Raw genomic sequence first — 19,577 nt, 5'->3', positions numbered from 1 at the left:
GAACACTGAGTATTTCCTGAGTTTGTCACAGAAGGAAAAAAAAGGCAGTGAGCATTTTTCCTTCTCCTCATGCTTTTAAATGAGTTAATTATTGCCATCCATTGGGATCGGATATGTGCAATTGCAGATGGCCACCATGATCTGACAGAAACTCTAAGTAGTTTCTCGTTTTATATAAAGCGTTTATACAGAAATAATTTTTCCAAACTGAAGTCACCCATTTGACACAAGCAGTCAGAAAGGATCAAATGAAGAGTACTATACACAGATGAGTCTAACAGCTGAGAGCATGATATATGTGGCATATGCATACTTATACATATGTAATGTAAAGATATTTAGAGCCCAAAGATTGGAATTTTTTTCAGGGCTGTATTTTTCTGCTTTTTAATTTAAATTCCATTAAGAAGGCAGGATTATTTCTCTCTCCATTTACTTTCACTTGTTTCTGTTATGCGGTGCTATATAAATGGGGCCGCTGTAAAATGAAGCAGTGTTTTGTTGCTGGTGGCATTGATAAATAAAGAACAAGATACTATAAATATTTTATGTAGTTCCTAAAGGCTACATTCACTTTCAGATGCTTCTGCATCAGAAGTAGATTCACTGTGAGTGTGTTAGCTCATTCTAGACTTGGTCTGTCCACTCTGTTTCATTATATTCACATAAAATGGCAGTAGCTGATTTTTTTTCAATAGTGCTGTTACAAAACCCCTACACAGCGACTGCAATGGTGATTATAGCAGAGCAAGATGATGTCGCCCCACTTACAAACAGCAGACAGTGGTTTCAATAACAACTGGCGTGTGTGTTCACTGCTATGCTATGCAGAAGTTGCTGAATAAGTATCAATATGCAAACAGCAGGTAGTTGTGTGTGACTTTCAGTGCATAAGGCTGCTGGTTCTTGTGACAGAGCTGCCGAGCCAGATGGATATGGCCCTGGCTTTTGCATGCACGCATTGTCATAACAGAACCAGCTTTATGAGCTTTAACTCGTCCAACACGCTTTTGTGCCCAGCATTTGTGTAAGTCACACACCCTGCCAGTTGTAGAATGGTGATTTTATTTGGTATGTTGCTTTTATGTTTTAAGGATCATCTTACTAAATTACAGTCACAGTTGTTGAAGTGAAAACCTTAAGAAGTTAATGAAGGACCTATCCAAATATCCACTGCTTAGCATTCCCATGTTTTTAGTGAGAAGGGTCTGATATGTTTCTGAGGAAATATATGCTCATTCAGCAAGGAATATAACAACATCCACTCACTTATCCCTACCCACAGAGGAATGATTGACCCAACTGTTACCAGTTAGCAACCTTTTAATGAAAGGAGACCAAGATTATTTTTTTTAGCTAGTGCAATGTTATTTGCTTTCAGACTGTGTAGCGTCACTTCAGTCCCCAAAAGCAGGTGCAGTTACCATAATACAGTAATAAATTCACTGAAAATTTCTTTTCATTAACAGAATTCTTAGCCCTTCAGTTACCTTTGAAGACTGTCAACAAAGAACATTACAGAGAGTTTAAACAGAAAACCAGAATTATGCTGTTTCCAAACTTTAGTTATTTATTTCATAATACAGTTTTGCTAAGGAGATTTCCACTCTCTCTTTTAAAGGGCCTACTGAAACTGCATTAGCTTCTATCTCTCATTAACCTCTGGGTTAACCCTAAGCTGTCTGCTTCACTTGTCTCCACTTCAGCTTCTGGACAAAGCTTCTGCTTTGGAACTGTTAATACATATTCTCACTTTTCTCATCCTGTGCTCCCAATCATGATGCAAATTTTCATGGAGGGCCTCCATTAAATGAACCAGTTAAAAGCTTTCATACTTCAAGTTATATTTCAAGGTAACATCCCTTTCTGGCATAAAGAAAAAAAAAAGATATGGAATATATCCTAGCTGACTGCTTACAGCCAAATTTTTCCAGCTCTACACTTTCAAAAGCAGTGGGATTCAAAGTCTTAAAGTCTTTTTAAAAAAAAGAGGAAGTTATCTGTGATAGTCCTTTTGGGGAGTTTTTATTTACCTTCTAGGTTTTGAAGCTTTGTGGCAGGAGCAGAGGAAGGGCATAGGGAGCAAAACCAAGAACACGCAAGAAGGAAGAACAAAATAGAAGGTCCAGAGACAGTGCCCACGGTGTAATACCTAGAAGGGGTAGAAACATCCAACTGCAGCTCTCTGTGCACCTACTGAATGTATCCTACTCCTTTATAATTAGTCATACCTCCTTCAGTATCACAGCAATTGAGGTTTGAATTTCTTTTGCACTTCAGCAAGGAACAAAATGTATAGCGACTAAATGTCATTAACGCCAACTGGAAAAAATAAATCTGAATTCCGCCAAACAACACAGCCAAGCACTTCTGTTGCACCGAAGGAAAAATTGTCACTCACCCAACACCCCTGTTCCATCTAGAAACCTCTTAAACCTATATCTGATGCTCTGGGTAACTTTTCACCTTATTTGTCCTTTGCATGAGTTCCAGTCCTGCAAACCCATGTTCGCAGTACAAAGCACAATAGGACATGTAAATTTAATCTGTTAGTTTATTTATAAAATCAAACCCCAGTCCTCCCTGCAACCTCTCTGTAACCCTCCAGGTTCCAAGGAGGTATGTATGGTACAGTACACCTGTTGGAGTAATGACGCACTGGCTATATTAGAAACAAGAAGAAAAATCTACAGAAGACTGAAAAGATAACAACCTTGATCATTGAACAATCAAATTCCTCTAGCTCTAAATGATATGCAGTTTCATAAATATTTTAAAAAAATAAACACCTGTTGTCTGGAAAGTATCTTTGATAAAACTGCCAACAATATTTTAAGTGTTCATAGGTTTCTGGGGCTTTTTTCTTTTACCTGTTTCGCACAGCAGCTGAGGCTCACCATCTGCTCTGAGCTGAGATTACAGAGTGCAGCCAAACTGGTCAGAATCATGATGTTTTGCCAATGCTCTAAGCACTAGAAAGTGCTTGGGGAAAACTAAAAATAGATGTGGACATCATATATCACAACTCTGAAAAGAAAGTGATGAGTTGGAAACAGCACAAGGGCCATTCAAGGGAATTAACATATACAAAACGAATTGTTTCTATTGCCATTATTTCTCTGAGAGAATTATTGAATAATCAACATACTGTTGATTATCTTTCAGATCTATTCCTAATTTGCAACCCAATACTTCATATTCTGTTGGGCCAATTTATAAAATGACTAGACATTTGTTTCATCAGTCTCAACAGTTGGAGCATAAGCCTCTGTAAGACTTTTTCTAAGCTAATTATCTTTTTTCCTCAGAAAGACATTTCAAGCTAATCATGTCTCAAAAGAATGTTTTAAAAAAGCCAACAATAACAAAGTTGTAAAAATAATCTAACGCTTCTTTTCTTTAACAGTGGTACTACATTATGATCACAGAGATGACCCGGCTGTTAGTCATCCAGACTTTCTACTTGACTGAATTCCATGACACCTGCAAGTGTTCAGTATCCCCTTGACTTCATTATTACATCTGTGGCTTTTTCTCATTCCTGCTGAGCTATGAATGATTACATATGCAGTTAAATCTAAATGTCTGAAAACCAAACATCTTATTTAACGGAAAAGTATAACTACATAAACCATACATATACATACAGTGGCAAAATACTCCACACTTGTGTTTTTTCATAGGGAAATAAGCTAGAACATTTAATGGTCAAATATGTTGAGTCCCCCCCCAACATGCATTTTTGTCTGGCTGCAATATGTAGAAAAGCTTACATTTGATGACATGCTTAAACTATTATTACTGTATGCTTCTATGCTTAGCTTACACTTTTTTTTTAACTCAGTTTACTTTCCTAAGTTTAATTGACATCTATTGCAAGACCCTCAGCAAAGGGCAGGTTTCCTCCACAACAAAAGCCAGATACAATGAAACATAAACAATTTGCTAGCTGCAAACATGACCTGTATCTATAGTAATATGAACAAGGCTTTTACACAGGGAACTTCTGAACTTCCCTCCAGATATGTGGTGTTTTGATTCATCAAGGATTCTATTTGAAAATCTGAAATATACTCTGAGTGAAGTATGTTGGAAGTTGCACATCATTTAAACATTTCTGTCATTTACAACAATTATTAATACATGATGTCTTGTGGATAATTTGCACTCTGATGCCTCACTGAGTTACTTCACTAATAAAGCAGGTTCTATTTAAGAAAACCGTAGACAAAAAACAAAATACTGACAAAAGTATATATTCAGACTCTACAAAAGAGAAAACTAAATCCCTACATTAGTATGAGATGTGCATGAAACCTACAATGTACGAGACAAAAAATAATCTACTTTGAAAACACAACATATATTAAATTAGAGGAAACATACAGAAAATATTTTTGGTGTTCAGAATTAGGACAAAATTGTTCTGAGAAAACTATTCCTGGCAAAAGGAAAACATTTACTTTTATCTCATTCTAAGACATGGTTTAATTACGAAGAAAGATACCTGTTCTGTGCCTGCTAGAAAAGAAGTTTCACGTGCTGTGACATATTCGTTGTCCTTCAGGGAAGGAGAGTTTGTGATCCATCCACCACAAACAACTACCCAGTGGAGAGCAGTTTTGTCAACGAGAAGGCCTATTTATGCTCCCCCCCACCCCTGCCTTACCTCTCCTGATGCCCTTTTGACCATATATTGTTTTGATACTTTGGGGAATATTTGAGTTGTACTCTGCTAGATTGATGTCCCTCTGACAGAATAATAAACAAAGACACATTACTCCACCATTCCTATAGTGTCCTGCATGACTTTTTAATGAAGTTGATCCTAAACCCTTTTTGTTTATCAAGATTATTTCACTAGTCCATTACATATTGCTGTTCTTACTTATTCTTTGTATGTTTTTACACAACAATATGTGGTCTGGTCCAAACTCCAGAGTTGACGAATTTTAGCAAGGGCTGCAGAACTGATGTTGAAGATGCCTTTCCATTTAGTACCATCAAAGCAGAAAAAACAGTTTCTTTTCTTCTTTTGTTTCTTCTGTAAATATTGACTGTATATCTGAATATTATGGATCTTTGTTTATATCTGGATAAAATAGTGTAGATTGGACTGCAACTGAATCTTTTTTATTCCATTTTTATATTTATGGCATAATTATACTCCGATATTTATGTGAACACTTCCTTCATAGTTGCTATTTAATTGGAAGCATTTTACAAGTGTTTTGAACATACGAAAACCTATGCATAAGTCAACACACAGCTATAGCTGTGATACAGAAAACCCTGACCTGATAGTCTGGAAACAGGAGCAGCAGGGCAAAATTAGTGCTTGCTTCAAACTAAACTCTTTTTTTCAGCTACAAGCTAATAAGATGCTGCTTTAGGTCAGCATTAACAAGTCCTGTATTTATTCATTTGGCAGAAACAGGAATCTCCTGGGCCTTGGATAGCCACGGGAACCTGTAATCTTTGTCAGTATTAACGACGAGGAAAACAATTGCGGAGGACATAGCTTATATGACTCTCAGGGAATTAAATGTCAGATCTTGTTGACAGAAAAAGGCAGTGAGAAGTGTTTATCTTCTCTTCAAATCCACTAACAGACCTCTGTGACACACAGACAGTAAGGTCTCACCACCATAAGATGGTCAGGTGAGGGGGTGCGTTGGGGAGGCACTGCAATAGCCTCTTCAATAACTTCTTCACATGACAAAACGAGCACATACCACAGAGCAATGGCTGAATGCAGCGCCTGGCCACAGTCTGTGGTTCTAGCCTGCTCTGCAGCTGCATTAATTCCTGTATTCTCTATTATTTATACTCTGTTCTGAGAGTAATGTGTATGAAGCTGCTTTAATAATTTCATCTTGCTTCCCCTGACCTAGGTCCAAGAAAAAAAAGTATTTCTCCAGTCCAGGTTTTCCCTCTCATTGCTAGACACTGTTTTGTCATGTGTGCAGATATCTGTAAAGGTAAGTACACTTATCACTGTGCCTTTTGCTAGTGTTATTTAAAGAAAGGAATTTAACAACTTGTGGCATGCTGAGATAGAATTAAATAGGTGAGATACAGTCTAGAGCCTTTTTTCACAGTTCAATTCTTTTCCCTAACCAGGGAGCAATAGTGAGCATGAGATGTGCAGTGAACGGCTTTCTCAGTCCAGTTGTTTGTTTTTCTGTTTTGTTTTTACTAGGTTTTATTGTTGCTTCAGTTTCTTCACCAAGGTATGAGGGTAGAAGGTACATTCCTGACCCAAATGTGCACAGCCCAGATGCCCTCAGCACAGTCTCCTGACACCCAAGTTACAACACTGGGATCTGTCAGAAACCTCAGGCCCATTCCTCATGATCCTGCCATAAAACACTGCCAAAAAAAGACATCACTAGAAGTCAACAGAGCTTGAGAAGACATAGCAGATACATTGCCATGGCTGAAAGGTAGCATAGTAGCTCCAGAGAAAGTATTTTTATTGATAGCTAACATCTGGGGAAGGACACAGCTAAGTCAGTGCCCCAAGCAAGATTAAATTACAGAGACTCCTGCTTGAGAAAAGATGGAGAAAAAAATCAAATGCTTTAGGACTTTGTTTTGCCTCCAGAAAGGATGCCAATATAGAATACATCTGTATTTGTCATACTGTTTGAAGATCCTGTTTTTAACTTTTACATTTTGTGATGTCTCAGATTGTAGCTATTTCAGAAACATCAGGGAAACTACTTCACCGTTGCAGATGCAGCCCTTAAAATTTCGCAGGCAGAAAAGAAAAAATGGATCTATTCTGGGTATGCATATGTACCTCCTGACATCTCCATAAAGTTTTTGTTTGGTTTAGGGGTTGCCTGCTGAGCCTACAGAAAAACTCTCCTAGACAGTCTGTTCTCCGTAAAGCTGGGATGTCTGACTGGGTAACAGCTAATAGTGTTTTTATTCTATTTTGGGAACTGCAGAGCTCTCTCTGAAGGAATAATTTTCCTTTCCTATTGCATTCCCATTGGATGCCATATCAAGCTCCTACTCTTCCTTCACAGGTCTGAAAATTCACTGGCTCCTGGGCAATTGTTTCATTTGCAACAGCCATTTGATGGCACTGGCACACAGACATGAGGTAAGCGTTTAGGTCAGTGGGAAGGCAACACAACACAAAAGAGACCACAGTATAGGGTTCATACAACCTGCTGTCAAAATAACGCTGAAAGAATTAAGCATTTGTTTTCAATAAATGGGTCGGAAGATTACAATTAGCTTCTTTTTCAGGTGTCATATGTTGCATAAATAAAGACAGATGAGGTGACTTTTAGTCTGTATTCATATTAAAGCAAAACCTCCCCTCAGTCAGTTTAAAAGAACGCTTTCAATTGTTATATCTGAAAACATTTTAACGGGCAAATGCCTTGACTGTGTGCGGAAAGACACTTAAAGGCCACAGGCAAAAGAAAACAAACAGTCCTTTTCAGTTAGAGAGAGAAGCTTTACTTACCCCTATGCAGGGTGAACTACCCCCTAAGTAACACTGTGTCGAACACGCAGATGTGTAACAGAACAGTTCCAGCATATTCATTTCATTTTGCATATAATATGTACATGTAATAATACATAATTATGTAATAATGAAAGGATTAACTAATATACCAATGTCACTAAGACTCACACCCACCCTAGGTTATGACTGTGCCTGCATAACAAAAATATTTAATTTACAGACTGGTAAGGAGTTCACATTGGATTTTGGCTTCCAAACACCGCCTCATTTTAAAAGTGCTATTGCTTTTCAACCCTGTTAACTGAAAACAGCCTCCCTGAGTTTCATGCCATATTCATGCAAAACTATAACAAATTTCTTCTGGAAAAGAGAGGTATGACTGATGTGAATAAAGAAACAATATTCCAGAATATGGGTAAATGTAGAGTCCCCGTCTGCAATTAACAATTACTACCCTGGTGACAATATCTGACTGAACTCCAGTGTATTCTGCTGTTGCCTTCCACAGATCCAAATAGCCAAGACAGAGGGGAAGAAAGGTTACTTCCACATCCCCAGGCTTTCTAACAAATCCACGTGTAAACCAGGGTTTCACAAGCTTCCTTTCTCCACCTGCGTGAGACCAATATATGCTATCTTACTCCAAAGTACTGGCCAAGCTGCCTGCTCTGTTAAAGAGTCTTAAAACTGATTTTTTTCACCTTAACAGAGGAATTACAGCCTGCCAACAGGGAAAGTACACAAATATTTCGGGTATGAGCCTCCAGGATATTGAGGAACTATGGAAAACTGCATTCAGTTCTTGAGGTCCACAGAAAAAGGGAATATAATGTTGTCTATGAGATAAGAGGTCTCAAAACAGCTTAATGGAGACACTTTTCCTGTATAGGAAAAGCACAGTGGTGTTGGCTCACTATACTTGGAGGTTTACAGGTTCACTTTTTCTCTGCTCAGTTGATGATAAAAGATCCGACATTCTTTCATTAAACTTTTTATGAATGGATACCTGAACAGATTAAGATCATTGTAAAAGAAAAAATACTGAAAAACTTAACTGGGATTTTTCTTTCATACATACTACTTAAACATTACTGAGTGGTAACTGTTTCCCAGGAAACGGGTCGGAGACTGAACGTACACAAAAAAAGTTCTCCCAGACATATTCCATTGAAGCAGCAAATAGTTAAGTTTTTATTCAGTTTCTGAATTATAAGCAAATGTCTCCACAAAATATAGTTGCAAATTCTTAAGGACAACCTAGTTTGACTTGGAGATTCTATTTCTGGTACGGGCACATGCTTACATTAATTTTCAAAATCTTGAATCAGAATTTTCTTCCAAAATAGTTTAATAACTTTTGTTTGTATTCTTAGAAAGAAAGTCTAACAGCAAAATCTTACTGCCAGTTATTTCATTATCTTTAGCTAAATTAATGAATTAATGTATTATCTCAATTTAAGGAACTATTCTTTCAGGTCTTCTAAGATCTTAAGACCAAAAAACCAGCTGTGTCAGGTAAAACCAAAGGTCTGTCATCCAATACATGCCTCCAAAGCATGTCAAGTAGCACTTCCCTAGGGAATCGCACAAGAGTAGAAGGAAGCACATGCTGAAACTTCCTTAAACACTATTCCTGTTTCTACTAGTAAGTGACTTAGGGACTTCTCAAGATTATATAATTGCATGTATTTTTAATGGATTTTTTAATACGAACTTGTAGAGTCACTGTTAATTTATACACCCTGCAGCAAGAAGCTCCACAACTTACTTATATGCCATATCTAAAGCAACCTCCTTTCATTTGTCTTGAACTTCCTTCCTCCTAATTTAATGTAATGACACATCAAATGAAAAGCACACCTGCTTACTTTAGTATGTGTTTGATCAATGACCTTCTCTTCTAAAGGTCCCAGAATATAATTTTATTGACTCACAAATGACTGTGGTGCTGACAACATTTCCTTTTTTCTTAAGATTACCCTGCCTTTGAGGACCCCGCTGATTAAGTGGGGAGGAGCTCACTCCCTGTCCTCCTCACATTGCTCACAGTGGTTACAACGGTACTGCTCAATCTGTGAAATTGTATCTTATCAATGCAGAATTGAACTGAAATAACTTCTCCTGAATGGTCTTTAATAACTGATGTGACAAGAAAGCACGGTAGAATGTGCTGTTGACAAATTTTTTTGAAAAATATCATAAGATTGTTACAAATGTTTGCACTTACTGGGAAGTTGATGTGAATGTGAAGGCATATGAGTAGGAAAAGGTACTGCTGGATGACAAGACACTGCATTTCAGACAGATTCCTAGGGACCAGTCAAAGCTGCACTATGGCACTGGCAGAAGAAAACCAGCAAATGAACTATTGCTGTATCTTAGTCTCATAAACCAACCAAAAACAGGGAAAGTGAGATAAATTTTAAATAATGCATGAAATAAATGGGAATCATTAACCCACATAATACCTGAGTTTATGGAGTTACAGAGGAAAAAGGGCATGTTCTGGTAATAATTTCAGTGACAACATAATCTCGGGGCAACCTCTAGCATCTGCTCCATGGCCGCCAGAAATAACAGAAAGGCTCAGTGCTACTCATATTTTCAGAATTATTTTCTTTGAACATTTGATTCAGAGACTTAAAGTCAGTCCCCTAGCTCAGCCCAGCTGTGCTCACTCCTACGATGCTCCTTTTCTTTCAGTAAAGTCTTTTGTTCTTTGGGCATTTTATGAATGGGATAGTAGGAATACACACAGTCGGGGTGGGCCAGCATGCCGACTCACTCTGTCTTTGTCAGGAAGAGTAATGGGTAGTAGCCAATTTTGCAGCTAGTGGTTTCAGCTAGAAGTATTCAATATTAGGCAAGGCATCCTGACTGTGTTGGAATATTATTTAAATCTCAGATACAGACCCTGGGGGATGTTTCCTTCTTGTACTGCATAGAGAAAAAAAAATCAAACATAGCAATGTAATTCAGCAAACTAATGAGTGCATCTGTTAGACTTTCAGCTCCAACACTGAGGTTAGCACTTTGCATTTTGTGCTGAGCAACATGTTTCTGGATCCCAGCCCTGTACGAATTGTAAGTATTTACATCTGGCAGAGGAGGACCAAAAACCCTGTGTGATTTTTAATGGACTGATTAAATAGATTTATATGCAAATAAATCTGATTAGCTGTGGAAAAGTACATTGTTTTTGTGCTAACCAGTAGGAGGACATATACTGTAACTTATTTGGGCAGTTTAATGGACAATTTGCAAAACAATTAGGAACAGAAAATTAAAAGGGAGAGAGGGGTGAGGAAATCACAGTACAAGCACCCTCCTGGCAATCACTTCACATTTTCACTAAGCTTTTTCACAGAGATTCTACATCCTTTCACCTATGACTGTCAACAATTATGTTTTACTGCTTAACACAGTTATATACATCAAAATAACTGTAGTAGAAGGTCTAAAATGTTGTTCTAAAGGTTGAGAAACAGAGTGAAGAAATCTTTAGTTACTCCACTGTAAACAGAAAGAGGTGACTAAGACAGAATCGGCACAAGAGGGGAATCAAACTTACATCATCTTCATCCACTTCTAAAGATATTTGAAAATATCTTATACCCTGATCACGAAGTATGTTTGTCAGAATGAAACAAGTTGAAGAGCCATTCAGAATATTTTCTGAATTTGAAGAAATCAAGATACTTCACCACGTTCTGTTCCAAGCTCTAGAAAATTGACTGCAAATCACATTCCTCTATCACAGTAAACATACAAAACAAATGCTTCATAAAACTGGACATTTCTGTGTTTTAAAATGAAAATTACTCAGGATAGTGGTTGTCGTCATTTGAGTAAATAAGTAAAGCCTTAGCTCGTAGACAAAAGATTGTATTTTAACCATTCTTTCACAGTGATAGTAGCTGACCTTGAAGCTGCTCCACATGACAACCTGTAATCCCAGGACTGCAGTAGATCATCTCTACACAGCTCCACTTCCTTATTAAGGATCTTCCACTTTCAGCCTTCACAACACATACCTGTGTCAGTACCTAGCACAGATGGAAATTCTGTCCTAATGCACTTCCTTTGCAAGGGAATATAACCCAGATACTTTGTTCAGTTAAGTGTAATTAACAACCAATTGTATTCAACTTGGACACCTTAATTTTGCAGTACTTGCCTCAGTTTACCTGATCCTGTAAAAAAACATTTGTAAAACTACTGGGTAGCAAAAGAAGGCTAGAAATATAATTACCAGCCCACTATGGAGCTGGTGTAAAAAAGAAAAGACTCTGAGAGACAGATATGTATATAAACTGGAGAAGATGGCAGGGGTGTCAGTAAAACATGAAATGAATAAAAACACTAATGTGTGACTGGAAAAGCTATTCTCTGGACTCCCTATAACTTCTTTTTCATTTCAAGAAATAGCATTATGTAAATCAGTTGGCTTCAAATAGAATATATTTTACAAAGTCATTCATCTCATGCAAAATGGCAGTTTTCCTTCTCCTCATCTACAATATTGCTGTAAAATATTGTGGTTCATTTTTTTCAGTTTTTTTTCTTCGTAAGGACTATATAATTCTTACTTCCATTCAAATACTCTTGCCCACTCCTTTTCACTCTTGTGAATGAAAAGAGACTGAAAGCACATAATACATAGTCAATATTTTAAGAATGTAATGTGATTTTAGCTGTCAGAATAAAAACTGAAAAGAGGTCCCTGTAGACAACTAGAAACTATTGGTTAGTTCAAAATAATCATTTACACTGTATTGCTTTTCTTACATTTGCACAGGGAGTTCTCTTTCATTTTAAAGATCAATCTTAATTATTTTTCCTTCATTTTGGAGACATTTTGACCCATCTTAATGTCACTATTGCAGACCATAGGTCATGATGTTGCAAAAGGTTGTTCAGAGCACATCTGGAAGAGAACAAGCTTAATATTACCCAAGAATAATGAGCATGTAGTGAATCTACAGAGAAATTATGTTTTTATTTTTATTGCAATTCATTTCAAAGCTGAAAAAATTGTTGTTTGCCATTAATTTTGTCTTGCTGTATTTAAAAAGATTTTGTTTGCTACATTTAAGGTAACACTGAGGTTGTTCTCTTGAAGGTGCACAGATTTTGTATGAGCCCAGAAGGTCTGTTGCTTAATGGATATCCATTAATTGGCCAGTGATTCATAAAGATACAGAGTAGTCCAGATAAACAGAAGTTATAGGCTGGACATATGTACATTCCATATCCTAAGAAATTTGTATGCCCAGCATTCATGCAACTAACCTATTTACTCATTTTACTGAAGTTGTAAATATCATTCTGCTATTCACAACAAACACACTCTGTTCTACTGCAGTTTCGTCTCCTTATTGCAATTAGTAGATGATTAGGGAAAAAAATGTAATGACCACAAAATTTGTAAGTAACTCAAGGACACTTTTATTTATATGAATAATAACTTAAGTAAATTGGTTAAATGAGAGACTATTCTGTCAAGGTTTTTCATATTACCGACTTTGTTTCCATGGCAGATGGTTCAGATTTACTATTAGCATATTAGTGGGAAGCTAGAAAGGAAGAAAATTAAATAGCTGTGAATCCCCAGAAGGGAGCAATAGCAGTTTTCAAGAGGGTGCTTTCTGAGAATTTATAAACTGAACTAAAAAAAATTATAACGAAAGAATGGACGTTATTTGCATTTACAATGGGGATGATTTTTATCCAGTTCTAAACACATCTAAGGGATCTTTATAGTACCAAGGAAAATGGCATTTCTATAGGTGAAACCAGATTTATTGCCTTTGCACTTAATTAAAACTGTCTATCCTCACTCCAACACAATTGTTTTTTCAGTTGACCAACTAGATTTAAGAATCAGAAAAATCGCATTTAAAATACCTCTTAAAATCATTGATTTAGGTATGTTCCCAAGCATATTCAGGTTAGTGAGAATTAGTAATTCTGGCTAACAGACGGTACTGGAAGATGTCTTTTCCCAACTGGCATCCTATGTGACCATCCCTTCCCCTACCATTTGTAGATGAACAATACATTTGTATCTTTGCATCTTTCAATCTCTGAGGTTTGAAGCACCACAAGAATGGCCCAGCCACCCTCTTAAGAATTACCATGCTAACAGGGAGGTATTTAGTTTGCTAGTACTCTGCAACATCCTTAGTGCTAAACTACTCTTAGGGTACAAGTAAAAGAAATTTTATATCAATTACTGGTTACACTAGGTTTTTAGGTTTAGAGGAAGGTATTTGGAAGTAAAACAAAACAACACTCACATCTACCTACGCCTCAGATCTATTTATTCTATGCAGTTCTGTTTCCAGCAGTTCAAATGCACTGGAACAGACACCACACCACTCAAACCGATCTTCAGGCAAAACCCTAATCTTTGGCACTTCATTGCATCAAAAGTGATTGTGATTTGAGTATATGTGCATATTTACATTCCCAAACTCTTTAGTATTCTGTTCAGTGTCAGCCTTTTCCTTGAGGATTTTCCGTAGTTCATAAAGTTGATCTGTTATCAGGGTATCGATTTGTAACCATTGTCCAAGAGGACCTCTTCACCTGTGATTAATTTTACAAACACTGAAGTCTTTTGGGCATTTTAAAGCAGAATATAATGCCTTTCTAAGCAGTAACCAGAATGTGCTAATAACTGCCTCAGTTCTTAATGAAAAATAAAGAATTTACCCTTTTTATTAAAGAACGTGATACTGAAGGAAACAGGCTAAGATTCCAACTAGAGCGCACAGCTTCTTTGCATGCTAAAATTTACTTTTTTCCCCATTGATTTTTTTCTTCTATGGGATTCAGTACTTTGTGGAGAAAGAATTATTCTGCCATAGTTTGTCAACTCTAACAATGTTTGGGCAGGATATTAATATTACAATATATTCATCCATATTATGTCTGCCAAAAATATATGCTTATTCATCATTCACATAACTCATCTCAAACATATACCCTAATTCCCCATGAGAAATAGGTTGAGGCAGTGAAAATTGGAATGGAGAACATAAGGAATCATGCTCAGAACAACAGTAAATAGGAAATGAATAGCACCAGATTTGGATGGATACCAGCAAACGTTCTCTGAGGGGACCTTCAGGCTAGAAAGTGAAGTTTGTATCTTTACAGTTCATGAAAGGAACAGCAAGGTTAGCAAGACTGAGTGGCACCAGTATGCAGAAATAACTACACAATACTGTCAGTTCCTAGCACATGGGCAATGTAAGATCCAGCAAGAACACTGCATTCCTGACAGCCTTTGGAACATTTCAAGAAGTTTACTGTAGTTTCTAAATCTTGTGTTTTAGCAGTTGTTCTACTGTCAATGGGAATAGAGGCACTTAGATGTAAGGACATGGAGCATCATGGGATTGGAGGCAAGATCTTCTCAGTTGTAAAGCCACAAGCCTAAAATTCAGTCACCTAACTAATCACATTACATTATTCATACATACTGATATTTGAGGTTACTGTCAAAGCCTTCAGAAAAATTCATCAAAAGTTTGTAGCAGAAAAAAAGAAACTTTAGAGAGTTTAAGTGTCTAACTGAAGTAAATATTTTTTAAAGATCATTACATGTGAAAATATGCATTTATTTTACACCTTTATTTTCAATGACAAAGCAACACTTTTTCAAGCAGGTTTCCATCATCTCTGATGCAGTCTTAAACTTAAAATGCCATAGATGCTTTCTCACTGCTTATATTAATTTCTGGAAATATAAAAATGACCAAGCTAATTAAGATATAGCAGGAAATATTAATTCAATATTTTTGTAACTAAAGACAAAAAATACATTGAGAAGTATCTCTGAGACAGATATTATAAGTATCACTCATTATAACTAGCAAAATGGTTGCATAAGTCAGTGAAGGCATAATCATCAAAAACCTTTCTTGAAAAAACCATATAATTAGAATAACCAAAGCATTTCCATGATAACATTGTCAATTGACTTACTTTTGAGACAAAACCTCTTCTGAAGGTGTTGTGGTTTAGCCAGCAACTCAGCCCTACAGAGCCACTTGCTTGCTCCACCACCAGCAAGATAGGGGAGAGAATCAAAAGTAAGAAAGCTCCTGGGTTGAGATAGGAACAGTTTAATAATTAAAATAAAATAATAAAAACAGTAATGCAATGAAAAAGAGAATAACAAGAGAGGCAAGACCCAGGGGCAGGGTGGAAGGGGGAATGAACAACCAAAAGCAACCACACATGACACAGCTACTCACCACCCAACAACACCAACCCCTGAGCCACAACCACCCACACACACCACCTGCCCCCGTTAATGTACTGGTCATGGTGTCACATGGTATGGAATGACCGTCCCATTGGCCAGTCAGGGTCAGCTGTCCCAGCCATGGCCCCGCCCCTCCTGGCCTTCTGTGGAACTCCATATTTTTGTAAGATATATTAGTAGACTAGTAAATGGACACCAGCAAAAGGAAAATCACCTTGCCCTTGAATATTAATAGCTATTGTTCATTTCCAAAATAATTTTTCAGAACTTGTTTCTGGGCTAAAAAAGAAAAAGGGGAGTTCTCTGAGTAAGGAGTGCTCTGTCAGTAAGAATAGACATCCTTGATATGCCTAAAAAGAGCATCAGCAATTGAAATCTTTCCCTGATCATTCAGGAGCCACAGGGGCTCTGCCTCAAGCATTGTCGGGCCTCTAGTAAACAATTTCTCCTTTCTGCTTCAGTTATCCTTGGGAAGAAAACAAAATTTTAATAAAATAACAGAAAATCTAATCCAGATCTTTATAAAATGTTGGTATATTTGTTACGTCCCTGCAGTTCAAGTCCAATTAGTACAAGAAAGATTGACAGATATTATAGTGAAAGAGCATTTTATCTCCTCAACGTTTGCTGATTTTCATTTAGACTGTAGTATTTTAGCTCTTTGTGGGTTTTCTTCATGACTGATCAGATAGCTTATGTTCAAACTAAGGTGTTTTTACCTCCTGAAGGCTTGACTTTTTCAACTCCTCCAGCCCTTCTTGGTCTTTCTCAGCCTTCCCCAGTTATCAAAGTTTCAATCAGATTAATTAAAAGTTGCATGTATTCTCAGTGCTTCAAATGGGATGTGAGTTACCTGATGTCACTATACAATTTCTCTAGTAGAGCTGTAGCAGGAGTGGGGTTGGAGAGGAGCTGCCAAAGGAAGGAGCAAGCTGCAAAATATTTTCTGCCTTGAGAACTTTTTTCATGTGGATGGGTGGCACAATGTCTCATGTTAGAGCTCAGCTGAAGGCTCAGGATTTGGGTGAGGGTTAGGGCTGAGAGAAGCAAAGCCTGGAGTTTGAACTTCAGAAGAGTTTGAAAGGCACTCTCAAAAGGAAGGGTTATCTGAAAAAAGGTTTGCTCCCTAAGAAGCATCTCATCCTTGTTGTTGGACCACAGCTAATGCTCACTTGATACTTACGGTTAGCTTCAGGGTTAAGGTTTAGAAAGAGACAAAGTCTAGGAGAGGGGCTGGAAAAAAAATGAAAATCAGAAAAATGAAGTGGTGGAGTGCTGGACTGGAAGTTTTCTTTTGAAAAACATTTTCTACTAATGGTTTACATTTAAAGGAAAAAAATCATTTTAACTGCTTGTTCTCATTGTGTTTTGTCTCTATGTTTGTTCTAGGAAATGAGGTTGTTGTTGGGAATGCTTCCAGATCAATTCAACTGAATATTTGTATGCAAAACTTCATTCTACTAGTTATGCTCATCTCGTTTAGCACATAATATACCACCAAGTAAAACAGCATGAATTCAGAACACAAAAAATGCATAAATAACTTAACAAAGACGTATCGAACTCAGCATCATTTGTAGGAATAATGGTGAAATAGTTTTACAAAGCTTAGAAAAATTGCCAGCTTAGAAAAATGGACAATCAGGAAAACAGAAAAAAGACCCCTTGCTGAATGCATGACACAATTATTACTCCTAGTTGTTTTAGTGACTGGTGCAAGTAAAGCAGTGCTCACAAAACAACTCAGAGCTGTATCAAGAGCTATCCACAAATGGTGTATGGTGGCGGGTGAGCAGCTACAAGAACTTATACACATTCCACAAGTTTGCAATGCAAGCTGCTGCTGAGGGAATTAGTGCTTTTATACTGAGCTGTATTTTGAGTAAAACATTCCCACTGCTTACAGAGGCAGACAACACTCTTTGAATGGGCGGTCTATTATAGGTAGAGTTAGGCGTTACAACCATTACAGAAATGAAGTTGAAGGCAGCTTGCATGATTTGAACCAGCTGCTATCCAGTCTGCCAGGTTCTGGCTTCTTATACAGTCTTTGGGAAGAAGTAGTTGTGATATCTATGTTAGATACTTGGCAGTGGATTAACTGCATATGTACAAACTGGCAATACTCCACACGTGCATATGGTCGAGTTCAGGAAGGTAGGCAATTGCTACCTCTGCGTTGCCTTCAATAGATTTGCTAGGTAGTGCTTTATGATTTTCAGAGCAGTGGCCATCCCACGTGCAGTGTGCGTGTCTGAGGATTTGGTCAAAAAACCTGCAGAACACCAGCATATGGCTTAGAGGCAATCCAAGAGGCTTTCTCTAAAGTGAAGACCGGGCTCCCCTGCAGCAGGAATCAATCTTCCTAACATAAACCCAGTGACTTTTTGAACAACAAACCAGGTAAATCCTTTCTACCGAAAAATTCTAATAGACATATATCATCTGTGTTTTTCCTTCACTCTTAGCCTTGCTGCTTTCATTCCATCAAGCAAGATATCCTTCTGTATGAATTTCTCAATAGTAAACACCTGATGACAGACTTACCATCTTACCCCTGAATTTTCAGTAATTGTTATTTCTGAAAATGCCATTTAGTTTGTGACAAGGTTTTGACTACGTTTCTTGGCATTTTTGCCTTTAGAAATTTACAAAAAATGATGTGTGCTTCCCTAAAAAAAGAACTTACATCAGGCTAGTTCTGATTTCATACAAAAAAATTGTTGTTTCTGCTTTGTGAGCTGCAGACATTTCTGAGTCTTGCTATAGATCAAGTGTATGAATAATTTAAGATTAAAACTCAATAGGCTCCCTGATCTACACCCAGATATCCACAGTTATTCTGAGCCATGCTGACAACACCCATGGCTTGATGGCCTATTTAGTCAGCATGACTACTAGGCCATCTATGTAGGTGGTGGTTGAGTGGTTCAGGCAAGGCATCATCTAGGACTGCCAAAAGCTGACTGTTCATTCCTGATATCCAGACGCGAGCTCAGAACCAAGAGTTTTCAAGGAGAGCTTCAGAGAAAACAGACTTTACAGTAGCAGGTCATTTAGTACCTTACTGGTTGATATAAACCTGTAATTCTGAAAGAGAAAATAGGTAGGCTTATTGTGTTACCTGCAGCCAAATTTACTTTCCCAGCTGTGCCCCTTGGAAGTCCCAGTTCACCATTTCTCACTTTTGTGTCCTTGTTCTTCTGTTTACTAGTACTTTCTTTCTAATCCTTAGCCCAAACAATTGCAAGTTAAAACCCAGGCAGTTATGGTTTTCTTATATTCTTAAAAGCCTGTATCACTTTCAGCTATTTCTACTTAGTTTTGCATTATCTTAAACACTGGGGCTAAAGCCTAATGTTACAAACAAAATCCACACTACACAGCAACTAAGAGAGCACCTACTGCTACTGTGGGTATTTAACATCAGCACTTAGGCAAACTCTCTTTTAGATACTAAATGCTATTTTACTGCACAGTGAGGGAGCTTAGGGCTTGACTCCGGTAATAAATCTTAACTAATTACGCTAATACATAGGGCATGAAATTAGCTGTTTGTCTCACGCCTGCGACATCTATTAATCTATATGTTGGTTTATTGCTTGCATTCTGATGTTTATGAAGACAAGTCAGCTTTTGCCTACAGTAGTACTAAACAGCTGTTCCTTAACTCCCGAAGTCATATCTTCCAAACTCCTTTATCAAAGGAGACTTTGCAACTCCAGTAGGATCAGCAGATATCCCAGCCCAGGCAAAATGTTTACAGAGTCGCTGTTCAAACAACAGCTCAAAATCAGACAGAATAGGTAC

This window comes from Phalacrocorax carbo, chromosome 4 (genome assembly GCF_963921805.1).
Source record: "Phalacrocorax carbo chromosome 4, bPhaCar2.1, whole genome shotgun sequence".
Lineage (NCBI taxonomy): Eukaryota > Metazoa > Chordata > Aves > Suliformes > Phalacrocoracidae > Phalacrocorax > Phalacrocorax carbo.
This window is presented reverse-complemented; position numbering follows the sequence as displayed.